This window comes from Euleptes europaea, chromosome 10 (genome assembly GCF_029931775.1).
Source record: "Euleptes europaea isolate rEulEur1 chromosome 10, rEulEur1.hap1, whole genome shotgun sequence".
Lineage (NCBI taxonomy): Eukaryota > Metazoa > Chordata > Lepidosauria > Squamata > Sphaerodactylidae > Euleptes > Euleptes europaea.
The window spans coordinates 100063-127541 of record NC_079321.1 but is presented as its reverse complement, the minus strand read 5'-3'; the positions used below and the strand labels follow the sequence as shown (position 1 = coordinate 127541).

The 27479-nt window shown below is 49.0% G+C and overlaps 1 long non-coding RNA gene across 1 annotated transcript in view; it reads right to left on the bottom strand.

The window, feature by feature from the left end:
• LOC130483641 (uncharacterized) overlaps positions 1-27479 on the bottom strand; it is a 127622-nt gene that overhangs the window by 32945 nt on the left and 67198 nt on the right. The window lies entirely within an intron of this gene.

Below are 27479 nucleotides of genomic sequence, written 5' to 3'. Positions count from 1 at the left end.
AAACTTAAGCTCTCCTTCCCTGGAGGTTTTGAAGCAGAGGTTAGATGTGTGAGGACCTGTCAGCTTTTGCTCTGTGTGCTCCCGCCTGGACTCGTAAAAGCAGTCTAGGCCTTTTTACTTCCTTGGTTCAGGCGCTGCTTCCAGCAGGCCCCAGGTTGGAATGTCTCTACCCGCCATCCTCCTCCCTTGCTCTCCCCAACCCCCTCCCACCAGCTATGGCCTTGGTGTGTAGATAGCAGTAACGAGCTTCCTGAGATCTTTGATGTTCCTGTACCATGCACAATTATCTTGTAGTTCCCATAACATGTACTTGACATCTGCTTTCCTGTAGAGGTTATAATTCTGCCTTTACGCAATTGCTAGCACTTGCAACTTTGGAACTGTAGGGCCTAGTCATACCTGAAGCTTTCAATAAAGTATCTTGTTTCTGCATGACCATCTGAGCAAGTGATTTTATGGAAACTGCACAGGGAGGTTCTGAACCCTCACATTAAGTTGCAAGTCCCTGCCTCGTATACCTGCTCCTGTACCGTCCCCGGACAGCTATGGCAGGCAACGGGGATAACGACGATAAGAGTGACAGCACCGCTCCCAAAGAGCCCGACCAGGGTCCCTCGGAAGGGAAGTCGACTGGGAAGACGCCCAGTGGAACCGATTCGGGCTCGGACCAGGCTACCAAACCTAAGTCCACCCGGTTGAATACCTGGCTGGAGTCCCCCAGAGGGTGGTCGCTCCCGCAGAGTGAGGCGCGGGCACGACGGACCAAGGTCCCCGGGAGTGGTTTTGAGGACGACCCGGCCCGTAAGGAAGCCCTTCTACTCCACCAGATGGATGAGGAGCGGCAACGCTGGCAGGAGGAGCGCCAGGACTTACTGGACCGGATGGATGCCATGAATGCGGTGATTCTTGACATGGCCCAAGCTACGGACGAACTGAAGGTCCCGACGCCCCCCGTGGCTCCGGCGGACGGAGGACAGCAACCAGGTCCACCTGTGGCTCCCGCTCCTCCTATCCGTCCCGCTCCACCGGCCCGCCGAGACTTGAAAATCATGTATGATGGGTCGAGTGACCAACTAATGTTTTTTATGGTTCAAGTGGACATTTTTATGCAGGAACAAGCCAGGACCTTTACCTCGGAAGAATCCTGGGTCCAATACGTGGCGTCTTTTCTGCAGGGTGAGGCGGACGCCTGGATGGTACTGCAGTATGAGCTTCGCTCTCCCATCTTGCGAAGTCTCGATGACTTCATGATAGCCCTACGGCACCATTTCGAGGACCCACACTTGGGCGAAAGAGCCAAAACCGCCTTATTGCAACTGCGTCAAGGGACTAAATCGGTCACACAGTATGCAAGCGAATTTCAGTCGCTCTCGAGTAAAATTTTGGACTGGAGTGAAGCGACCAAGGTGCAATATTTCCGCGAAGGTTTGAACCCGGAATTGCAATGCTGGGCTTTCATGCAAGGTAACCCTCCCGATGTCGAAGGGTGGGTTCGACACGCAGCTGCCATCGAGAACCGAAAGCAGCTGTTACTTCTGTCCAGACAACGCACCGGGCGAGAGACCAAGACCCGCGGAGACAGGCCCGGCGGGCCAAAAGACTCTCATCCCCCTTTGGGGGGAGGACCATCATTGGCCGAACGCCGCAAACGCTTTGAGAGCGGGGCCTGTCTCGTTTGCGGGGGAAGGGGACACTTTGCCTCACAGTGCCCTTCCCGACCCGGACGTCCGGGACCGTCTCGTCTGGCAACGACCGAACCCGAGAGACCCCCCCCCGAGGGGCAACCGCGCCGCCAGAGCGGCGCACCGAGCCGACGGAACACACCCTCGGCCTTACACGTGCACACTGAGGTCGAAGCCTCGGGAACTTCCGGCCCATCGGGGCCTCGGATTACAAAGGAGACCTTTGACTCACCGGAGTCACGGATTACAATTACCCATAAGGGGTCTTGGGATGGAGTACAACACCGTTGCCCAGCTGCGGGGCTTCGGTTCGGTGCTCCAATCCCAGGTGGCGCTGGCCCCACACAGAGATTCCCATCCTGGTGGGGTCATCTAAGCGCTATTCCGGTGGTTGCCCAACAGGCGTTTGGGTCGGTTATCGATGCTTTCGATAAATCGGATGACAGGATGGTGATCCGATACTTGGATCCGCCCCCATGGTTTTCCGCCAATGCTCCATTCTGTTGTGATCAATAAAAGCTGTGGGTTTTTATTACCCAAAAAGTACTCTGTGTGTGTGCGTGTTTGTTTATTTTGCTGTTTTATGTAACCCTGGGTGTTGTGGGTTATTTTGCTGTTCCCTTTCTCTGGGGCCACAACCGTGGGGCTAAAAATCCTCAAAGCATCCAGCAACACTGTGGTGAAGGTACCGGGGATGGAAGGCAGGACAGCAATCGCAGAAATAAATAAAGCCATGGGCAAGTTTCTTGAGACATTTTCACGGATCATCACACAAAATCCCAACTGGCACCTTGGGTTGCCTAGCAACTAAAGATCCCCACAAACATGTTTGACAGGTAGAGGTGGGAAAGCAGAGGACAGCGAGAAAGGCTGGGTGGACCGGGGAAGTTACAAAAACAAAGGACAGGATGACTGGAACGGCCGATGAGGGGATGGCAGGATCTCCCGCAGCGGCTTGGAGCTCCAAGCGTGTCGTTTTGACGGCCTCGAGCCATCCCTGGCCAGCTGGCCAGCAGCGTCCTCAACACTTTCTGCTTCAAGCCACCGCTCTATCAGCTGGCTAGCAGAGTCTTTCGCAACCACTTCAGCCCCCACGCCACTGATGATAACCTGGCCAGTAGCCCCCATTGTGTGGGGCCAGCAGTTGGTAGGGGAGGGAAGAGTAGGATTAACTCTCCCCCCCACACACATAAGCTTTTAGAGGTCCCTGCTTGTGCTCTCATAGATGTTAACATCAGTTTCATTCGTAATACGGGAGCCTTCGGCATGTTTTAGAATAGCTGTGGGTCACACACAGCCTCTGTCCATCGCTAGTCCTTCAAGGACTCTTCCTCACACTATCAGTAAAAGCCTGTTGATCTATTATATTGAACAGGTGGAGTTTATCCATCATCCCTAGGCACTGTAGAGCATACAAATGTTGAAGAAAGTTTGTTTTATTTACTTGTTTTATTTATTTCATTTATACCCCACTTTTCACCCCAATGGAGATGCCAAGTGGCTTACTACATTCTTCCCACCTCGGCTTTATCCTCACAACAACCCTGTGAGGTAGGTTAGCCCACGAGAAAATGACTGGCCCAAGGGCACCCAGCAAGGCCACATGGCAGAATGGGGATTCAAACCAGGATCTCCCAGATTCTACCCCGATACTCTAACCCCTACACCATGCTGGCTCTCAATGCAAGTGAGCTGAAATTTTAAACTGACTCTGTTTTCCCTGTAACAGCAAAATGTCCCATATTTTTAATTCAGCAGTGGAATCGGCTGCCTAGGGAGGTGGTGAGCTCCCCCACTCTGACAGTCTCCAAGCAGCAGCTGGACGAACACTTGTCAGGGAAGCTCTAGGCTGATCCTGCATTGAGCAGGGGGTTGGACTAGATGGCCTCTATGGCCCCTTCCAACTCTAGGATTCTATGATTCTACATTCTTATGATGGCATCACTCATACATTAGTAAACAGTGTGTTTCCAAAGTACTGCCACCTACCAAGAGGGTTTTTCCCTCTGTAAACAAACAATACACCTGGTATTGTTGAAGGCTTTCACGGTCAGAGTTCATTGGTTCTTGTAGGTTATCCGGGCTGTGTGACCGTGGTCTTGGTATTTTCTTTCCTGACGTTTCGCCAGCAGCTGTGGCCGGCATCTTCAGAGGAGTAACACTGAAGGACAGTGTCTCTCAGTGGCAAGTGTGTAGGAAGAGTAATGTATAGTCGGAAGGGGGTTGGGTTTGAGCCGAGTCATTGTCCTGCAAAAAGTATCAAAGGAAATGTGCTAATCATTGTCCTGTAAGTATCCAGATAATGTGCTCATGAGGGTGTGGTATGTTAATATGGAACCATTGTATCCTGAAGTGATCTGTTAATGTGTGAAATCCAAAGCTAATCCGCATGGCTATTGTGGACTGTAGTCTTTGTTAGTCTGGAGGTTTTCAGAACAGGAAGCCAAGCCTTATTCATTCTTAAACTCTCTTGCCAAGCACAACTCCCAGCCTCACGCCAATCTGACCTTGCCACTTGAAAGAGGTTATGTTACCCACAGAACTCATATCAAGTGTTCGGTTTTTAAACACTAGTATTAACTTTGCAGTTACAGAAGTAGAGTATTTAACCAACACACTCTTCAGCCTGATAAAAATCACTAAGGACAAACAGTAGGCCTAGTTAAAGACATTACTTCAGGTTCAAGCACCTGTCCTGCAAAAGCTGCATTTGGTGCTGGGGTTTTTTATGTCGGAAAAGCAAGACTTGACTGATGTTTTCAATAAGAGCAAACGTTTAACTGACCAAAAGTCTATAGTTCTAAACATGCCAGAGATTATGGCCCAAACTGCCTAGCAAGTTCGTGACAAAGGCAACCTTCAAATCAGCAACTTTTCATCTTCACCACTGGGCTGTGCCAGCTTTTAATCACTTGGTTGGCACTAAATGGGCACATAACTATGTAACCAAATATTAGCTCACCCTATCTACGGCACCCTCACCTGATGCTTACTGAAACCCAATCATTGATGACTGCAGCTCATTGGAAGATTCGTTTTCAGCACCGATGGCCAAGAAGTTGCGAAGGTGTGCCATATGAAAGGATATCCAATAACATTTTTAAAAATCTTAAGTACAATGACCGGAATCTTTTCTGTAAAACAACAAGCTATGCAAAGAAACGTTGTATACACTTCCCCAACAGATTTTAATAAAATGAAAAATAAGGAACCATTATCCTCCGTGTAGAGAGCTACGTCTACTTCTCTAAACAGCGAACGTTGAGCAGAGGCATGATGATGATTCATTGACTCTTCGTTTCAAGAGGCCTCCGAGTAGATCTACTCCTCACTCATCTGTCCTAGGTAAGCATATCTTGATTAAGAGACTGTCCAATTATGGAAATTCTGTGACAGGAAAGTGAAATGCTTTTAATACTGTTGTAAGTTGCGGGATCCCTCCTCCCCCTAAGGGGTGCCATGGATGGCACGGGGACCAAAGACTAGCAGCAAAGCAAGACTCTGCTCTCCACAAAATAGAGGCCTCTCAGAGAATTTTGGGATCCATCTTGTGTGTCTAACTTGGGCAGGAAGGCGGTTGACAGCTGTACTTTCCCCCACGTCCCAAAGGTGTGCCTGGCCAGATAATGGGGCTGTCTAGTCTCCATTGTGTCACCCTAAGGTAATTTAACCAGCGCCTTGAGCCGACCATTAATTACCTTCTCGGCACCCATCCCTGCAATCAGTCAGTATCCAAGAGACTAGCCCAGGCATTCTCTCGGGTCCTGACGATTCATCAAGCCTTTCTTATCTTATTGTTTGGACCCCCCAGAAAAGCAACCAATTCTTTGTCTCTGGCTGTCCTGCCAGCCTACCTCATACCACCTCAGGACCCATTTGGGGTTATAAATATTTGGCCATTCATAGAGTGTGTGTGTGTGTGTGTGTGTGCGTTTTGGAACTGTGCATGCACCCCCGCTTGCGTGTGGGCCCCTTCGCTCCTGGAAACGCTGGCCATTTCCCTCTTCAGCACTGCTTTCTCGGGACGTCTCACTTGGGCCAATAAATATCGCTCATCCCTGAAGTCTGTCCAGCTTTCCACACTTTTCTCTCTTTGCTCTTCTATGATGAAAGGTATATTCTTTATCATTTTATTCTGTAATAAAAACCATTTTAACTGTATAACTGTCTGATTATTTGAGAGTTTTCCCTACGGTTTATCCTGATATACATAGGTTATTGATCCCAGTTACCCGCCTCTTGCTCTGTCTCTGCAGCTAATTTCTCCAACGGAAGTGGAGACTGCCTATTTAGGGTAACACTGTCTGTAGCAGTACAAAAGAGCAAGAGTCGAGGAGCACCTTAAAGACTAACAAAATTTCTGGCAGGGTGTGAGCTTTCGTGAGCCACAGCTCACTTCTTCAGATCAGAGCTGTGGCTCACGAAAGCTCCTACCCTGCCGGAAATCTTGTTAGTCTTTAAGGTGCTACTGGACTTCTGCTCTTTTGTACTGCTAGTGATAGACTAACACGGCTGGCTACCCATCATGAACTGTCTTACAGCAAAGCTTCACAAGGCAGTTTACAGTATGGTGGAGGAAAGTGCCATCAAGTCACAGTGACTTATGGCGACCCCGTAGGGTTTTCAAGACAAGGGATGTTCGGAGGTGGTTCTGCCATTTCTTGCCCCTATGTGGGCTGAGAGACTTCGGAGAGAACTGAGACTGGCCCAAGGTCATCCAGCTGGCTTCATGTGGAGGAGTGGGAATCAAATCCGGTTCTCCAGATTAGAGTCCGCCTCTCTTAACCACCACACCATGCTGGCTCTCAGTTTACAATATAAACATCACAAACACCACAGAATCCAAAAAGGAGCAGCAAGCACAAAAGAAAACACCAGCAACAATTAAAACCCTAAATGGTACACTTCACATTCATCCACTTTAAAAATAGCCATGTGTAAACCAAGCTCTGACAATGGCGAATTGTGAAGGTAAAGGAGAAATATGGGTTGTTGGTCAGTAACTCCTGCTTCATTGCATGAGAGAACAACCCTCTCCAGCTTTCTCTGCCCATCTCTGGGGAAGGTTGTAGACCGTTCAGCCATCACAGCTGAGCTACTCTAGATGTCAGGTGCAGCCCGGCTGTCAGCATACATGGCTGCCATTATGGGCCATATGGGATGGACCAGGTTTATTAGAGGCAGGATTTCAATACTGCATAAAGCCAATTGCAACTAGCATCTATTTCTTTTAAGGTATGGAAGTTCCAAAAGGTATGGAAGTTCCTGTGCTGGCCACGTCTATACTTAGCCTGTCCTCTAGGGGAATAGCTACTCCTACATATTTCAGAATAAATAGTAATGGCAGCTGTAAAAACCAGGGTCTTTATTGCAGATTTGCAGCACCTTAAGCCAGGAGCGAAGATCTGGATTAAACACTATCCAATAGGCATGCTTACCGTTTTTGCACCCATATTTCATATCGCTGCTGTGGCTGTTACAATAGCAGCTACCTGTTTGTCGGGGGTGGGGGGGAATCCATTTTCTCAGCTCCACTGTATTAAACTTCAAGTGCTTGTAGAACAAAACATCCCTGCAACAGACAACAGAGTCTTGGGTAGCCCCCCGCCCCCACTGGCAACCAAACAACCACTGTCAATACAGACGCAAGTGCCCATCCCAACCAACTGCGCCTTCACCCTCTCTACGTTTCAAATAATCAATGAATCCCTCTAATTGGCAATCAGAGACTCGGAGGGGGAACTTTGCATCCGCTTATTGTTCACATCTGCTTCTGCTAAATGGCTTTTCTTAATCACTCTAGCAACATTTCTTTCATTAATATAACGATTTATACCCTGCCTCTCAAGCACATTATCCCTAGCGTGGCCTTAAACCACGACGCCATATTATTTCCCTGGCATCTGCTATCCCCAGGGTAGCAGGAGCAGAGTTCTTTCTGCCTGGGGAGGGGAGTGAGCTCTCTGCAGCCGCTCATTTTCTGGGCACTGGTGAGGACCAAAAGGTGATCTTCCCCTTGCCGAGATGTCCTTCTTGGCGAGAGAAGAGTCAGTCTCCCAGAAGCCCCTGGGCTGCTGGCTGGCTGCAGAAGACAATGCCCCATTACCCTCAGGTCTACAGAGCAACTGTACTAACATGTCCTTATTAATCAAAACCCTACTGATAAATCAATCCCCAAGATGATAATATGCTCTGGGCAGCCCTACACTAAACAGCGCCCAGACTGCAGACTCAACAATTTGCTTTTGGCCACGGAGAGACTAAAAGATGTTTTCTGCCCGCTTAACCAGCCCGTTACCAGTTCTGAAAGCTCCAAAGCATTCGCAGCATATTTGCATTAATTCTAGGGGCACCACTTTACATTCATTTCCTGAAGGGATATTTCCGTCGACACATCTGCACCCAGATGAAAAACAGAACGTGCCCTTTTCAAAAGCAAATAAAATTGTGCAAGGAAAATGTTCCACACTTGTGTTTTTCCTGTTTCTGTATTTCTGCAAATATGTTTACGTGGGCGAGTACTCAGCCTCAATACAAAGACACCATTTAACATTTTAAGCGCTCCCAATTCGTGGAGCAGAGAACGCAAGCGGCAGGGAATCTGCTGCTGAATAAATCTCTGGCTTCTATTCAAACACCCTAAAAATCAATATTGCTTTGCATAGATTAATGCTTTGGCCTAGTTCCCTCTGAAGCCGTCAATCTGCATCTGAGCGGAGCCAGCTCGGAAGGAAGGTGCCGCTCACGGCGGGATGCTTGTCCATACGACAAAAAGTCAGAGGGAGAATCAGGAACCCTAACCCACCACCATCCCAACTGGCATCTGAAGGGCTGGGGCCACCTCACCGAGATCGAGGCAGAGACTCCTCCCGGCTCCAGACACTTCCTCTGGACCACCTCCTTTGCCTTTGGTAACCACATCTCCTTCAAGTTGCACTGCTAGAACCAAAGAGCCACGGAGTGTGCGCCGTGATCCTCACGAGAGCATCCCCAGCACATGAAGAACAAATTAAAACCCTGAACTTTTTCTCCATTCTCTTACGTTTAGGCTACCGGCTTGCCAGGCAAGCAAAGTCAAAACACTAGAATCACAAATACTTAAGCGAGCCAGTCCAGCTCTGTACCAGCAGTACATTTTCTGCAGTGTGCATAAGCAACAATACTTCTTGCATCTGAGATGCACAGCGCTCCATTCTGAGTTCTGCCAGAGGGGAGAGAGACCATCGCGTGGTTTCAACCACAATTAAGGAGACCATTACTTGCAGCCTGACAAGCGCAGTGCCGGCCACTTGCGGGGGGGGGGGAGGCAGCGCTCTTCCGCTTGACAGGGGCCATTTCATGCTGACAGCTCCCCATCATCAGCAGCAGCAGGCGGAGGTGCCAGTTAGCCAGCCGGTTACTTGCCCAGAGGCCATTTTGTCTTCCTGTCTAGCTGCCAGGAATACAGAAGATAAAAATCACAAGTCCAACCACTATTCCTCATTTCCCTACCAAATGTGGATTTCCTGCCAGCCAGCCCAAATCACAAGGGACAGCATATTCCAGAGGAAGTGAATAAACTGAATTCAGAGCCAACTCTTGGCATATGCTCCCAAGTCAAGGTGCCAAACATTTCCCTCCGCTGTGCTGAGGTTCTGTGACAATCAATTTTCAATCTAAAAATTGTCATTTTCAATTCAAGGGTGAACGAACTCCCTACATTCGGCTCACGGGCACAGTTTTTTGCACCTCCTCACAGCCTGGGTTTCCCTGCCTGCACCCCCTCCAGCCCTTTGCTCCCTTGGTTGTTTCACAAGATGATTCCAGCCAACACGTAGCCAATCACCGTAGGCTACTTACATAAGGCATACTTTTTTTTTTAACAACCCACACTTCCTACTAGGAGTTCAGGATGGCCCATGGAGTTCTCTCCTCCTCCACTTTATCCTAACAAGCTTGTAAATTAGAGTAACCAGCCCGTGGCCACACTCTGACTTAAGTGGGGATTGGGACCTGAGACTCCCTAATCCTAGCCTAACTGCACCAAACTGTTTCATCGAATCACAGAATCACAGAGTTGGAAGGGGCCATAGAGGCCATCTAGTCCAATGCCCTGCTTAATAAAGGATCAGCCTAGAGAATCCCTGACAAGTGTTTCTCCAGCCTCTGCTCGAAGACTGACAATGAGGAGGCGCTCACCCACCTCCCTGGGAAGCCAATTCCACTGGGAAGCCAATTCCACTGTCAGACAACTCTTCCTGTAATTTGTTTCTCCTAATACCCAGCCAGGACCCTCAATTTAAACCCATTATTGTGAGTCCTATCCTCTGCTGCCAACAGGAACAGCTCCCTGCCCTCCTCTAAGTGACAGCCCTTCAAATACTTCAAGAGAGTGATCATGTCCCCCCCCCTCAACCTCCTCTTCTCCAGACTGAACATTCCCAACTCCCTCAGCCTTTCCTTGTAGGGCTTCTTGGTCTCCAGGCCCCTGATCATCCTTGTCGCTCTCCTCGGTACCTGCTCCATTCTGTCCACATCTTTTTTGAATGGAGACCTCCAGAACTGCACACAATACTCCAGGTGCAGCCTGACCAATGCAGTGTACAGCAGAACTATAACATCTTGCAATTTGAATGTTATGCCTCTGTTGATGCACCGCAAGATTGCATTAGCTTTTTTTGTTGGTGAATCACACTGGCTGCACATATTTAACTTACGGTCCACCCGTACTCAAGATCTTGTTCACACACACTGCTACCCAGAAGTGTATCCCCCATCCAGCATGCATGTCCCTCATTTCTGTTACCCAGATGTAAAACTCTGCACTTGTCCTTGTTGAATTGCATCCTGTTCACATCCGTCTACTTTTCCAGTGTATTCAGATCTCGTTGAATTCTATCTCTTATCTTCTGGTGTGTTCGCTGCTCCTCCCAATTTGGCGTCATCTGCAAATTTAATGAGTAGTCCCTCCACACCCTCATCCAGATCATTTATAAAAATATTGAAAATATCAGGCCCAGAACCAAAACCTGTGGCACCCCACTGGACACCTCTCTCCATTCACATGAAATGCCGTTGACAACTATTCTTTGAGCGCGGTTCTGCAACCAGTTCCCTACCCACCTAAGTATCCTCGGGTCCAGTCCACAGTCCTCAAGTTTACCCATCAGAACATCTTGGGGAACCCTGTCAGAAGCCTTACTGAAATCCAGGTAAACAACATCAACCACATTCCCTAGATCCAGTAAGCTGGTCACTCAATCAAAGAAGGAAACGAGGTTGGTCTGGCAGGACCTGTTGGGGACAAATCCATGCTGACTTCCCCGGATCACCAAGTTGTCCTTCAGATGCTTGCAGATCGATCTCTTTAATATCTGCTCCAGTATCTTCCCTGGGACAGAGGTCAAACTGACTGGCCTATAGTTTCCTGGGTCATCCCTCCTCCCTTTTTTGAAAATTGGGATAATGTTCGCCCTCCTCCAGTCTTGTGGCCCATCTCCCGTCCTCTAAGAGGTCTGGAAGATGATGGACAAAGGCTCTGCAAGCTCCCTAGAAAGTTCTTTGAGCACTCTCAGGTGCATACCATCTGGCCCGGGGGATCTGTACTCATCCAGTGGGGCCAGGTGTTTCTCAACTACCTCTCTGTTCATGTCAACCCACAGCCCGGATGCTGTGGTTTGCCTACTATCATCTCTAGATGAGCCCGTTCTCTTTTTCAGGGAGAAAACTGAGGAAAAATAGGCATTGAGCCTTTCTGCTTTCTCTCTGTCCTCTGTCAGAGTTACTCCGTTTTCATCCAACAGTGGGGCCTATGGGCCTCTTTTCCCTTGTGTTTGCTCCTCACATATCTGAAGAAGCTTTTCTTGTTGTAGCGAGCTTCCCCGGCCAGCATCAGCTCCCTGTGAGCTTTGGCCTCTCTGGTGGTTGACCTACAGTGCCCAGCAACCCATAGATACTCTTCTTTAGAGGTATACCCTTGCCTCCATTTCTTGAACATTTCCGTTTTCTCCTTTATCTCATCATGGAGCTCTGGTCATCCACATTGGCTTCTTGGATCTCATACCATGTTTCCTCCTTGTTGGAATAGTTCTTGGATCCTCTACCATGTTTCTTTCTTGTCAGTTGTCTGTACATAGTGAAATCAATGACATGTTTTTATTTTGCACTTTTAAAAATCCTGCCCTTCCTCTAAGGAGCTCAGGGTGGTGCACACAGGGTTGCCAACCTCCAGGTGGGGCCTGAAGTTCTCCCAGAATTACAACTTATCTCCATACATGGAGGTCAGTTACCATGGAGAAAATGGCAGTCTTGGTGGGTGGATTCTATGGTATATCATAGATTCTAGGTGAAACCCCAAGTTTCCCTGTCCACAGGCACTGCTCCCAAATCAACAGGGATATCCTCGGCCTAGAAGTTGGCAACCTTAGGTATACATGATTTTCCCCTTCCACAATTTCATCTTTACAAATGTTGGTTAGGCTGAGAAATCAAGCCACACTAACTATATTGCCTGTTGCCACTAATGTGCAATAATGCCAGAGATTTTTGAGCTGTTTTGCGAATACTTTTTCATGAATACTTCTGCACCTTTTTGAGTGGATCCTCAAACCATTAGCAAATTCAGCACCCCAAATTCAGCTTGGTACTGTGTCTTCATTCATTCAGGAAAGCCAGCGTGGTGTAGTGGTTAAGAGGGGTGGTTTGGAGCAGTGGACTCTGATCTGGAGAACCAGGTTTGATTCCCCACTCCTCCACATGAGTGGCAGAGGCTCATCTGGTGAACTGGATTTATTTCCCCACTCCCCCACATGAAGCCAGTTGGGTGACCTAGGGCTAGTCACACTCTCTCAGCCCCACCTACCTCACCAGGTGTCTGTTGTGGGGACGGGAAGGTGATTGTAAGCCGGTTTGATTCTCCCTTAAGTGGTAGAGAAAGTCGGCATATAAAAAACAAACTCTTCTTCTTCTTCTCTCTAAAGCAGTTGAATGTTAGCTCAGGGCAACCGCTCTGCAGATTGTTCTTCAAGGCAATCCTAGATGCTTGTTCCGCGTGCTGATCAGCACCCTGGAAGCAGACATGCTTGTGCTGAGTGAAGTACAATCAGCAAACACCAGATGAGCAGTGAATCAAGGCCGGCAACAGCTGTTAACAGGCTTCCCGGCATCACATTCCAGTGTGTGACCTCCACTAATACCAAGCTAGTGCTGCAATCCTAAGAAAATTGTTCGGGAAGTAAGCCCCAGTTAATGAAATGGGACTGCTTAGGATTGCTCCTGGTGGAACTTTAACACAATGCCTGCATGCTTCGGCTGCTGCTTCATGTACTGCTCCATTAATTATTAGCCAAAGGCTACATCAGGTTACTCAGGGTTGGTTAGCGTAGTTAGACCTTAGGCTCTTGCTTCCCTAGTAAAAGAACTATTCAGATCCAAAAAAATGGTATTCTTTAATATTGAACACCAACTTGATTATACTAGAAAAATGCAGAACGGGGTTACAGGAGAACTGTCTTTGTTCTTGTTCTATATTAATTCCCCCTTACAGTCTTCTGAGGCCTTTTCTGCCAGCGTTCTCGTGGGGAGGGGGATCTGCTCTCCCCAGGACTTCAGTTGTCGCAGCTGCCTTTGTGGACCCCCCTCGAGACAGGCTGCAGCCGGGCTGCTGCCGAGGGCCCTGGCCCTTCTCCACCGCTGCTCAGCCCTCTCAGCCCTCCGGAGGGGATCCTCTGCCACGGGCATCAGGGTCTCAGCTCCGTCTTCTGGCCGCCTTCGGAGTTCTTCCTCTGGCCCCTCTGGCTGACTAAGCAAGTTATAATTTGAAGGGGGAGGGGTTGAAAAAGCTAACTTTTGACTGGCCCCTATCAATGCTAAAGGGGCCAATGGGATCGCTATGTTCTCCCTGCTGTCTGATTGGTTCTTTTCTAACCAGGCTAAGGGACCAATATGACAGCTCTAGTTTCCCTCCTTCTTCTCTAATTGGCTAGCTTTACAAACCCTGAATTTGCATGATTGTTCAGCTTTCTAATGCACAAAGTAGACCGAACACTGAACATGAGTCAGCAGTGTGATGCGGTAACTAAAAAGGCAAACGCAGTCTTGGGCTGCATCAACAGAAGTCTAGTGTTCAGATCACGCGAAGTGATGGTATCGCTTTACTCCGCTCTGGTTAGACCTCACCTAGAGTACTGTCCACAGTGGGTAGCCGTGTTAGTCTGTTTGCAGTAGTCAAAAAGGGCAAGAGTCCAGTAGCACCTTAAAGACTAACAAAAATATTTTCTGGTAGGGTATGAGCTTTCGTGAGCCACAGCTCATACCCTACCAGAAAATATTTTTGTTAGTCTTTAAGGTGCTACTGGACTCTTGCCCTTTTTGACTAGAGTACTGTGTTCAGTTTTGGGCACCACAATTTAAGAAAGATGTAGACAAGCTGGAACGTGTCCAGAGGAGGGCAACAAAGTTGGCGAGAGGTCTGGAGACCAAGTCCTATGAGGAAAGGTTGAAGGAGCTGGGTATGTTTAGCCTGAAGAGGAGAAGACTGAGAGGGGATATGACAACCAAGTTCAAGTACTTGAGGGGCTGTCATATAGAGGATGGTGCTGAGTTGTTTTCTGTTGCCCAAGAAGGCCAGACCAGAACCAACGGGTTGAAATTATATCAAAAGAGTTTCCGTCTAGACATTAGGAAGAATTTTCTAACAGTTAGAGTGGTTCCTCAGTGGAACAGGTTTCCTCAGGAGGTGGTGAGCTCTCCTTCCCTGGAGGTTTTTAAGCAAAGGCCGCTAGATGGCCGACTGTCAGCAATGCTGTTTCTGTGACCTTAGGCAGATGATGAGAGGGAGGGCATCTTGGCCATCTTCTGGTCACTAGGGGTGTGGGGGGGGGAGGTAGTTGTGTATTTCCTGCATTGTACAGGGGGTTGGACTTGATGACTGTGGTGGTCCCTTCCGACTCTAGGATTCTATGATTCTAAGACCTTCAATTCATTCTAATACATATACTTTTCTGTTTACAATTATACACACACACGCACAAATATATACATGGGTTTTTAAAATTTCTTCACAGGGCATAACTCAATGTCAAGTTTGATTAACCTATTCATTTAAATATTTATATCCTGCTTTTATTTGCAATGGAGACCCAAAGCAACTTACAATATCGTTCATTTACCTCACAACAACCCTGTGAGGTCATAGAATCATAGAGTTGGAAGGGACCACCAGGGTCATCTAGTCCAACCCCCTGCACAATACAGGAAATTCACAACTACCTCCCCCCAACACCACCAGTGACCTCTACTCCATGCCCAGAAGATGGCCAAGGTGCCTTCCCTCTCATCATCTGCCTGAGGTCATAGAATCAGCATTGCATCAGCAGGTAGGTGAGGCTCAGAGAGTATGACTGGCCCAAGGTCACTCAATGGACTTCCATGGCAGAACAGGAATTCAAACCCGGGTCTCCCTGATCCTAGCCTATCCACTACACCATCCCGGCCCTCCTCAAAGCATTTAACGGCTCATACGTGTTTTACAAGATTAATTAGCTGTTTTGATATTTGAATACATTTGACCGTTCATGGATTCTTTTCTTTTTTTTAGAACTTAGGTTTTATTGGAGAAGTTTTTGTTTACAGGAAGGAAAAGGGCAAATGCATAACCATTATAAATAAGATAGTATAGGAAGGCAGGATAATGCTAGAACAAAGGGATCACCATCCTTTGAAAAAAGAGACTGATGCTAAGCAAAGAGTCTTTGCGCGCCTAACTAAACAATTACCCACCCACCCACTGGAGCCCAATAAATACAATTATATATAATAAAAGGTACACGGGGTTCAAGTATTCTTATTGTAAGCAGAGAATCTCCCAGCCTACATTTAGCATATATTATTTTACTCTTTAGAGAGCCACAAAGAAAGGGTAACCTGCTGAAACTGCTACCCCCCCCCAACCAGTCTTCAATGAGTTAAGCAAACTCCATGAATGAAGGGGAAACCTGCACAAGAAGGGGGCCAGGCAATTCCAGCTGATCCGGTTGCAGGCCCCCCCCCCACACACACCTACTGTGTGGTGTATTCGCTCTGGAAGGCCCACCTCCCAGCGACAGCTTTCCAGGGAAGCAGGGAAGTGCTCCGGTGGGCATTTAAAGCCACTCCTGCAAATTCATCCCATTGACTGGACCCTTTGGATCCAACCCACTTGAAACTTGATTGTCCTGCTATGCCTCGATCCCAGAACAAGACCAGCCAGCCACCCATCCACGCTCTGGCTACTCAATACTTTCAGAGACCCCTACAGGGCAGTGGGAAGCTAGCGCTGGGGGTGAGGGGCTGCATCTGGGTGGGTAGAAGGTTGATCAGCAGATCTTGTCACCCTGTGCATCGAGAAGACTTTGCTTCTCTTCATCCAGACAGTCCCACATTTCCACCTGCAAAATGCAGTTGCTAGATATTGTTTTTATTTTTGTGTTAATGGTATTTATTTTTACACTCCACTCCTTCACTACCAGGAATAGCTGCCGGTGCCCCCCTCGGCCTCCACCCATCAATTGTATTCTACTTCAGAAGGCAGCAGATGCTGCTGGAACTACTTTTAACCTCCAAGTAGAACATTAACTCACCTGACAGGGTTTTTGAAGTAAATATACAGCCAACCAAGACACCTGTGAAACACAGTCTTCTCTATTTTAAGGATGTAAGAAAGCTAAATTTAACTCAAAGAACCAGAAAACCCATCAGTGCCTCTCTTCCTAGCAGCCTCCAACCTTCTGAAGCACTTTAAAAAGAACAAACGTGCAAACTGCCCCCCCCTGCTTTCAACTGTTTATCGATGCAACCAGGAAGGTCACGCGAGTGGCCCACTGCCCCCGCTCTTTCATTACTTCTCACCTTGAGTCCTTTTTTGCTTTCCCTCCCAAGCACATGCATTAAAATGCGAATATCTATTTCAATACTGCAGTGGGATGGATTTACAAACCTACGCTATCTCAGAAATAAACTTTGGATCAGAGCCCTTAATTCTAAGGTGAGTGATCCATTCTGAAAACAACTATGCAAAACAGCTTCCATTTGTGAACATTGCTTGAGGAAGGTGAGTTAGAGGCTCATCTCAAGAAGGGAAAGCCCCTTGCATGTAGAAAGCTAGCAGATCAGGAGGATTGCCTGTTCTGATCTGCTAACTTCCACTGAGTTTTTAAGATCATGCCTCCATAGAGATACAATGTATCCGGATACATTGGGGCGAACTTTCTCACCGTTTAAAGCCCGTCTTCTCCATTGAGATACATTGCAAAGATCACACTAAAGCATCTGAACACAGCCACTTTACCAATGCTTTTCAATGGAGGAAGATGGGGGCGACTGCTTACAGACCCCAAAACTCTGGACCCCCTGACCCAATCTTTATCAAACGGGGGTTCTTGCAAGAAGAGTCCCTTCTAGCTACCCTGAAAATTTGGGACCTCTACCTGCAAAAATGCCCCCCCCCCGGGAGCAGCGAAAACCTATGAAATGGGTTTAATGGGTTTAAATGGCTGAATTTTTCGGGAATCCCGAATTTAAAGCCGAATTCCTACCTTTACTGGTATAGGAAATTCGGCATTCGGGTTTTCCGGGGGGGGGGGAATAAACCTGAACCCGAATTTTCCTGAATTTTTTCCCCAGCAGCCCTATGGGGACCTTTGAGGGACTCCACACCCATCAGGTACCACGTAAACACGGGATTCTGATGGGGACTATAGTAGCAGCAGCAAGGATCTTATTCACTCATTATTGGGGAAGGGGAACTCTCCCAGATATGCATAAATTGCTTTGAAAAGTTTGGTACATGACATGTATAAACAAAACAACAGCTCTGAAGTGTTTAAGAGAAAAGAAAAAATATAGGCAAGAAATGTATGCAGAACAATGGCATCCATTTATTCATTACTGGAATAAAGCACACAAATAAAGGGCTTAATTTAGGTTACAGATTATATTAGAGTGCCTTTCTTCAACTTCATGGAGATATGATTATTGCATTTACTTATTTAGCTGTGCACCTGGAAATCTGTACGTGTTCATAAATTTAAAAAATGCAAAAGTAAAAGCCCACATGAAGGGCTTTGGGGATCCCCATTCCTCAGCAACAGCACACAGCGAGTAAGTCTGCCCAAATCCTTCTCTGCCGTCCCCCTGGTGGCAACATCTTCTCTGCCCCCCCCTGCAACCACCAGCTTCTCCCTCACGCAGCCCCCTCCCAAACTCACGGCCAGCCAATGGCCATTTTGTTTCCTTACCCCAACCCCCTCCAGCCTTAAGAGTGGATTCAGATATTCTGAAGCAGCACTGAAAAGAAAAGACAAAAGCTGAGCTGGACCCTTCCTCCTATTAGATTCCTGAAATTCCATCGAGTAACCTGTGCTGGGAGAGAAAACACAAATAATTGCACATCATTGTTGCCTCATCGTAGCAATGCCAAGAGCCTCAAAACTATGGGTTTAATATTCTGCATTCCTCCCAAATTCTTTTCCCTTCAGAAAAGGAACCCTGCACTTAAGTAAATTTCCGAGATTGCCAACTCCACCCGTGGCATCCGAAAACGCCTCAATATAGAAAACCAACACAGCAGGCATTTCCTGTTACAAATTAACAATGTCTCTGTGACTGTGAAAGCACCAAAAATTTACTTCTAAAGCAGACAATTTCAAATGAGCAAAAGGAATCTTATCTGTTATGCCACAGGCTCTTTTTTTTGGAGGGGGGAACTATACAACTATGAAGCCCATTTATTACAACTACAAGATTTTTCTAGGCTTACAAATCTGTAGCCAGAAAAGCCATCTGTATTGTGGCTTGGATCCTGCGGAGCTTTTTAGTGAATTTCCACCTGCAGTCAGCAACTCTCCCGCCTTCACGTTTGCAGCACAAAATGCCCCCTGAAATGCTGCTCCAGGAAGAGGGAGGATGTCACTTGCTGCAGAGGTTCTTGCTCTGCCTCTCTCAGTCCTTCCTCTCCACGTGGCATGCCTTAATACTTGGCTGCTTTGCTTTCAGCCATATCTTTGCGTGTCATTTCAACATGCCATTCCCATATATCTTTACTCACAATCCCCTTCACCCAGATCTCACCAGAGTCCTAGCCTAGCCTCCTCCTCAGCATGCCGCCATCTTCTTACATAGAGAAGCATTCCATCACATAAGTTAAGCTCCAGCAGCTGTCAAGACACCTTAAGCAATTGGGGTGCGATTAGCTGATCCAATGGTTGCAGAGAAATAATGTTTCTTTGCCATGATCATCTCTGCTTCATAGGTCTTCCAATGGGTGAGAGCCAGCGTGGTGTAGTGTCAGACTAGGACCTGGGAAACCCAGGTTCCAATCCCTACTCAAGCCATGGAAGCTTGCTGAGTGACCTTGGGGCAGTCACACACTCTCAGCCCTGACCCTGGCAGGTATGTGGATGGGAGACCTCCAAGGAACACCAGGATGATGCAGAGGCAGGCAATGGCAAAACCACCTTTGAAGGTCTCCTGACTGAAAAGCCCTATGGGGGGGGGGGGCGCCATGAGTCATAGAATCATATCATAGAATCATAGAGTTGGAAGGGACCACCAGGGCCATCAAGTCCAACCCCCTGAACAATGCAGGAAATTCACAACTACCTCCCCCCTCCACACCCCTAGTGACCAGAAGATGGCCAAGATGCCCTCCCTCTCATCATCTGCCTAAGGTCACAGAATCAGCATTGCTGACAAATGGCCATCTAACCTCTGCTGAAAAACCTCCAGGGAAGGAGAGCTTACCACCTCCCGAGGAAGCCTGTTCCACTGAGGAACCGCTCTGTTAGAAAATTCTTCCTAATGTCTAGACGGAAACTCTTTTGATTTAATTTCAACCCGTTGGTTCTAGTCCGACCTTCTTGGGCAACAGAAAACAACTCGGCACCCTCCTCTATATGACAGCCCTTCAAGTACTTGAACATGGTTATCATATCCCCTCTCAGTCTTCTCCTCTTCAGGCTAAACATACCCAGCTCCTTCAACCTTTCCTCATAGGACTTGGTCTCCAGACCCCTCATCATCTTTGTTGCCCTCCTCTGGACACGTTCCAGCTTGTCTACATCTTTCTTAAATTGTGGTGCCCAAAACTGAACACAGTACTCTAGTTGAGGTCTAACCAGAGCAGAGTAAAGCGATACCATCACTTCGCGTGATCTGGACACTATACTTCTGTTGATGCAGCCCAAGACTGCGTTTGCCTTTTTAGTTACAGCATCACACTGCTGACTCATGTCCAGTGTTTGGTCTACTAAGACCCCAAGATCCTTTTCACACACACTTCTGTTCAAACAAGTCTCCCCCACCCTATAATTATGCATTTGATTTTTCCTACCTAAATGCAGAACTTTACATTTGTCTTTGTTGAAGTGCATTTTATTAGTTCTAGCCCATTTCTCCAGCCTGTCAAGATCATCCTGCATCTTAGCTCTGTCTTCTACCGTATTTGTTACCCCTCCCAATTTAGTATCATCTGCAAATTTAATAAGCATCCCCTCTATTCCTTCATCCAAATCATTTATAAAGAGGTTGAACAACACAGGGCCCAGCACAGATCCCTGAGGAACTCCACTAGTCACTTCTCTCCAAGTGGATGAGGAACCATTAACTAGCACTCTTTGGGTACGATCTGTCAACCAGTTGCAGACCCATCTAACAATAATAGGATCTAACCCACATTTTCCCAATTTGTCAACTAGAATACTATGTGGAACCTTATCAAAAGCCTTACCAAAATCTAGATAAGCTATGTCTACAGCATTCCCCTGATCCAGCAAGGTAGTAACTTTCTCAAAAAAGGAGATAAGATTAGTCTGACATGACTTTTTCTTGAGAAACCTATGCTGGCTCTTTGTGATCAGATCCATCCTTTCTAAATGCTCAAGGACAGACTGTTTGATGATTTGTTCGAACACTTTTCCTGGTATAGAAGTCAAGCTGATGGGTCGGTAGTTACCCGGATCCTCCTTTTTCCCCTACTTGAAGATGGGGACAACATTTGCCCACCTCCAGTCTTCTGGCACCTCACCAGTTTGCCAAGACTTTTCAAAAATAATGGACAGAGGTTCCGAAATTACATCTGCAAGTTCTTTGAGTACCCTTTGGTGCAATTCATCTGGCCCAGAGGATTTGGTTTCATTTAAAGAAACCAGGTGTTTGTACACTACCCAGTTGTGACTTGATGGGGGAAAAATAGGACTATATTGTAATGAAATGCTCTCAGAAAGATGTTTTTGTGGAGGAATAGGGGCTGTGGTCTATACTATGGAGTTTACTACATATGGTCTATTGCTTTAATACAGTCCTTTTGTGTTATTCCTACACTGTGTGAGAGATCCCCCTCTCTGAGTTTGCTTCTCCAAATCAGTTGCTCAGACGTTGATACAGAAACAATAGATTTATTGAAGCCTTCAGGAGATGAGACAGGCACAGGTAGAAAGTTGCAAGTGAGGGGCTATACGGGTTTACAGAATATATTGACTCCAGGGCACTGGGGCACTGGGGTTCACACTTATTGTTATGGGAAGTTACAAGCTTGGCATAATACAAAACATCAGACGGATCCCAGGAAGTCTGGTGCGGCTATCACACTTCCAAGGCCGCACCGGCCTGAGGGAGTACTGGCAGGAAGAACAGCGGGGGGGAAGATACATGGGCCATCAGGCCTGGCGCCTGAGACCAGAAGGTGTGAACTGCTTTTACGAGTTCACTGATAACACCGCAGGTGATGGAAAGCAGAGACACAAAGACAGAGACCCTCACATTCTGCCCCCCTTAAGGCCCCCCTCCGAGAGGACGAGGCTTATCGGGATAAGCGAGGTGGAATTCTCGGACCAAGCGAGGAGCTGCCATGTGGGGTGCGGCCACCCATTCGTCATGAGCGGAGCCAAGGTTTTTCCAGCGAACAAAGTAAAACAGTTTCCCTTTCTTCCATTTGGAATCTAAAACCTTGGATATTTCCAAATGGGTATCCCCTCCTACTACGGTAGGAATCTCATGAGCGGGAGGGGGGTGGAACTGGGGAGCTGCTACATAAGGTTTGAGGAGGCTTATATGGAAGACTGGATGAACCCCCTTGAGAGTCTTAGGGAGACTCAGTTCCACGGTAACCTCGTTGATTACTCTGGTAATGGGGAAAGGTCCAACATAACGGTCGCTCAGTTTTTTGCAGGGGCGAAGAGAGCGGAGGTTTTTGGTGGACAGATAGACTTGCTCCCCCACCTTGAGTTCCCATCCCGGAGACCGGTGTTTGTCTGCTTGTTCCTTGTACTTGCTTTTTGCCCTTTCCAGATTTTTGAGCAACCATGGCCAGGTGGATTTAACCACCTGAATCCACTCCTGAAGATCAGGGGTAGACTGGAGCTCTGGCGAGACGGGGGCAGAACCGAAAGGGCCAAAATCCGTCCCGTATATAACTTGGAAGGGACTAAAGCCGGTAGAGGAATGAGGCGCATTGTTGTACGCATATTCGGCAAATGGCAGCAGGTCGACCCAGTCGTCCTGGTGGAAATTTACATAGCAACGCAAATAACATTCTACTACCGCATTTACTCGTTCCGTTTGACCATCCGTTTGGGGGTGATAGGCGGAAGAAAGGCCCTGTTCCTCCACTCCCATTAACTTTAGGAAAGCCCGCCAGAATTTGGCAACAAACTGGACCCCCCGGTCGGAGAGGACCTTCCTCGGGATCGAGTGTAGCCTGAGGACGTGCGTGATGAACAGTTTAGCTAAGCCCTGGGCTGAAGGAAGACCTGCACATGGAACGAAATGAACCTGTTTGGAAAAGAGGTCTGTGATAACCCAGAGAACCGTTTTCCCCCGACTTGGAGGTAGGTCGGTGATAAAATCCATGGCGATGACTTCCCAGGGACGGGAGGGGTTCTCAAGCGGTTTGAGAAGCCCCGGGGGTTTTCCCATCCGTTTCTTGGCTGTGGCGCAGGTGGGGCAGCTGCGCACATACAACTCTACATCAGATCTCATACCGGGCCACCAGAATTGCCTTCGAACCAGGTGAAGCGTTTTTATGAAACCAAAATGACCCGCTAGCCTGGCCCCATGTACAAGTCCCAATACTTCTTTGCGAAGGGAAGATGGGACATATAGTTTCCCCCCTTGCACCCACCAAGTGTTGGTTCGTTCCAAGCCAGTGGGGAGGAGATGGTGCTCCTCCTCCTGTAAGGAGGCGTCCCGGAGTCGCTGTTGGAATGCTTCCGGGATACCTTTGAGCGTAGGGGGGGTCTCCGGTTGGCGGGCTTGGGATCGGGTGGTGACGGCCAAGCCAGGGACTTCCCCTCGCTGTTCGGGAGTGAACAGGGAGTCGACGGGGCGATCGAAATCGTTGCGATACTGGGGAAGTCGTGACAAAGCATCAGCTAGGGCATTTTCTTTGCCAGGGACATGTTTGAGGGTGAACCGGAATTTTGCAAAAAATTGGGCCCACCGAATTTGTTTGGCATTGAGTTTTCTAGCTCCCTTGAGAGCCTCAAGATTCTTGTGATCTGTGCACACTTCGAACGGCAGCTCGGCCCCCTCTAAGAAGTGTCTCCATATGGTAAGGGCATGTTTGACCGCTGCTGCCTCCTTCTCCCAAATGGCCCAGTTGATTTCGGACTGGGAAAACTTCTTGGAGAAGTAGGCGCATGGCCTCAACCGTCCCCCCTCATCCCTCTGCAATAGGGCCCCGCCCATGGCTACATCCGAGGCATCCACCTGCACCACGAAGGGCTTGGTGCAATCCGGGTGAGCCAAAACGGGTTCGGATGAAAAAAGTAGCTTTAAACGTTCAAAAGCTTGCTGGCACTGGGGAGACCATTGCAGACGGGCTGAGGGGAGTGCGGCGCTAGCCCCCCTGTCCTTGGTACGCAACAGGGCAGTGAGGGGAAGCGCAACTTGGGCAAAGTTGGGAATGAAATTCCGGTAAAAGTTGGCAAACCCCAAAAACTGTTGAAGTTGGCGGCGGGTAGTGGGGGTTTCCCAGTCCCGCACCGCCTGGACCTTGGCGGGGTCCATTTCCAACCCTTGGTGGGAAATCACATACCCCAGAAATGTAATAGAAGGTTGGTGGAATTCACACTTGGACACCTTAGCATACAGTTTGTGCTCCCGCAGCCGCTGGAGCACTTCTCGCACTAGGCGCACATGTTCTTCCATGGTCTCAGAGTAAATAAGAATGTCATCGAGAAATACCACCACCCCCCGAAACAGTAAATCATGCAAAACTTCATTAATTAATTGCATAAAGACACTCGGAGCCCCCGAAAGTCCGAACGGCATGACCAGGTACTCAAACATCCCAAAACAACTGGAAAAGGCCGTTTTGGGTTCGTCTCCTTCTTTGATGCGAATGCGGTGGTAGGCTTCTACCAAGTCCAGTTTGGTGAAGATTCGGCCCTCCTTTAATTGTGCTAGAAGGTCAGGAATAAGAGGGAGGGGGTAAGCATTAGACTGGGTGACTGCGTTCAGTCTGCGAAAGTCAATACACAGTCTTAAATCTCCCGTCTTTTTCTTTACAAAGAAAGCTGGGGCTGAATAAGGAGCCTTGGAGGGGCGTATGAAACCCCTCGCCAGATTGACATCCAGATAGTCTCGCAATACAGTCTTTTCACTAGGGCTCATGGGGTAAACCTTTCCCTTAGACAGTTTGCCTTCCCCTACAATCTCGATGGCACAGTCCGTTTCTCTGTGGGGAGGCAGTTCGTCGCACTCTCTAACATCGAAAACATCAGTAAACTGCGAGTACTCAGAGGGTAATTGAGGAGAGACTGGGGCGGGGGACCCTACCAGTGCGGCGGCTGGAGTTCTGAGTACCCGTTCCTTGTCATGCAACCCACAGGGGTTTTCGGGGAAGGAAAGCACCCGTTTAACCCAATCAATGGAGGGATTGTGTCCCCTTAACCAGTTCATCCCTAACACCACAGGGGTTACAATAGGGGCGATGGTGAAATACAACCGTTCCCAATGTTCCCCCACGGACATAATCACGGCTGCAGTTCTGTGGGTCACAGGGCCCCGTTTAAAGTCACTCCCGTCCATTTGGGAAAAACGGAGGGGTCCCGGAAGCCGCTTGCGCCGGACACCCAACTTCTTGGCAGTTTCCTCATTTATCATGGTGCGGGCACACCCCGAGTCGACCAACGCGGGGACCTCTAACGGGGGACCCCCTTTGGGTAGGGACAGATGAACACGCACAAATACATTGTCCTCTTGGGCGCTTACCATCGGTGGAGCTCCTTGCACAACGATAGGGACGGTCTGCTGCGGAGCCCCCTCTACAGCAGACCGACGGCGTTTTTTGCCGGCTGTTCCCACTCTTCCTCCTCGCTGGAAGAGGGGGACGGGGTGGTGGCTTCCGGGGAGCCGTCCGAATCAAAGACGGTATTTGTAATCCGGGACCCCGATGGGACCGTAGAGTCGGATGCCCCATCCTGGGGGCGCGCGTGGAGAGCGGAGGGTGCGCCGGAGCGCCGGCTCAGTGGTCCACTTCTGCGGCGAGGCTGGCTGTCGGCGGCCGGTTTCGTCGGCTCGGCCTGGGTTTGGCGGGGGGGGGTCGGACGGCCTGAGCGAGAGGGGCATTGCGATGCAAAGTGACCCTTTCCCCCGCAGATCAGGCAGACGCCGGCCTCGAACCGCTTGCGGCGTTCCGCGGCCGAGAGACCCCCGCCACCCCCTTGCCGGAGTTCCCGGCCACGGTCACCTCGGGGCCTGGGGTCTCGCCCAAGCCGTTGCTTGGACAAGTTCAGGAGTTGTTTGCGATTCTCGATGTCAGCAGCATGGCGAACCCAACCTTCCACATCCGGGGGGTTCCCTTGCATGAAGGCCCAATGTTGGAGGTCTGGGTTGAGACCCTCCCTGAAACATTGTACCAAGGTAGCTTCACTCCAGTCCAGAATTCGGCTAGCCAGTGACTGGAACTCACTTGCATACTGCGCCACCGACTTAGTCCCTTGGCGCAGTTGCATCAGGGAGGCTTTAGCCCGCTCACCCAGAGTCGGGTCCTCAAAACGGTTTCGGAGTGCTACCATGAACTCGTCCAGGGTTCGCAGCACCGGCGAGCGGAGTTCATACTGCAACACCATCCAGGCAGCCGCCTCCCCTTGCAGTAAGGAAGCCACGTACTGCACCCGGGACTCCTCAGAAACGAAGGTTCGGCCTTGTTCCCGCATAAAAATGTCTACTTGGACCATAAAAAAGGTCAACTGGTCTCCCGACCCGTCATACGTGACTTTCAGGTCCCGACGGGCGGGGGGGGCAGGGGTTGCGGGCGGAACTACCGGCGCCCCGTCTGGGGGAGCACCGGCTGGAGGTTGCAACTTCAGCGCATCTAGGGTCGTGGCCATCTCACCCATTACGCGTTGCATGATCTCCATCTGCTCCTGCATAGCCCGGCGGTCTTCCTGCCACTGCTTTCGTTCTTCCTCCATGAGGGCCTCTTTGCGGGCCGGGTCCCCTTCGAGTCCCGTGCTGGGGAAGGCCAACCGGCGATCCTTCGCCGCAGTCCGCGAGAGCGACCAGCCCTTGGGAGAGTCCAGCCAATAAGTAAGCCCCCGGGGACGTCCGTCCCGATCTTGGTCGGGTGCGCTACCCTTCGGTTTCTTTGGCTTGGCTCCCTCCTCCTTCGGGTCCGGCTTCTCCGGCTCGTCCGGTTCCTTGGGGGCATCGGGGTTAGGGGTGGTGTCCTCGTCGGCTGACATTCTGTCCAAAGCGGTACAGCTGCAGTCCGAGAGGCAAGGACTTGCAACTTAATGTGAGAGATCCCCCTCTCTGAGTTTGCTTCTCCAAATCAGTTGCTCAGACGTTGATACAGAAACAATAGATTTATTGAAGCCTTCAGGAGATGAGACAGGCACAGGTAGAAAGTTGCAAGTGAGGGGCTATACGGGTTTACAGAATATATTGACTCCAGGGCACTGGGGCACTGGGGTTCACACTTATTGTTATGGGAAGTTACAAGCTTGGCATAATACAAAACATCAGACGGATCCCAGGAAGTCTGGTGCGGCTATCACACTTCCAAGGCCGCACCGGCCTGAGGGAGTACTGGCAGGAAGAACAGCGGGGGGGAAGATACATGGGCCATCAGGCCTGGCGCCTGAGACCAGAAGGTGTGAACTGCTTTTACGAGTTCACTGATAACACCGCAGGTGATGGAAAGCAGAGACACAAAGACAGAGACCCTCACACACTGTTTGAATTGGTCACCTTGCTGTGTCTGCTTTGTTTCAACTTGGTTCCAGCTCTCAGATTTTCTGCTCATTTTCAGATTTCTGCAATGCAAACTTCTGTTGTATTGTTTATTGGATGTCCCATTCCTGTTGATTTAAATTGTTTTGCCCAGTGTAACAGGCCTTGAGTCTCAGTGAGAGAGACTATAAATGACAAAAATAAAACAAGTTAGGAGCACCACCACTTTTGTGGGTACCAGCTACTACAAGTTTACCACACACAAAACCCCAAATAATTTTCCAAGTCCAATCAGAAGCAATTTGCCCTGTTGCCAACTGCCTGCAGAAAAAAGGGCCCTGACCCTTTACCAGAGGTTTAACGTGAGAAAATGAGGAGCTGAAGCTTTTCATGTCATGGAGGTAAATAACACCACTTAGCAAAGAATGCCCTGACCTGGATCGCCCAGGCCAGCCCCATCTCGTTAGATCCCAGAAGCAAAGCAGCGTCGACCCTGGAAAGTGGTTGGATGGGAGACCTCCAAGGAACACCAGGGTCATGACAGGGAGGCAGGCAAGGGCAAAACCACCTCTGAAAGTCTCTTCCCTTGAAAACCCCACGAGGGGG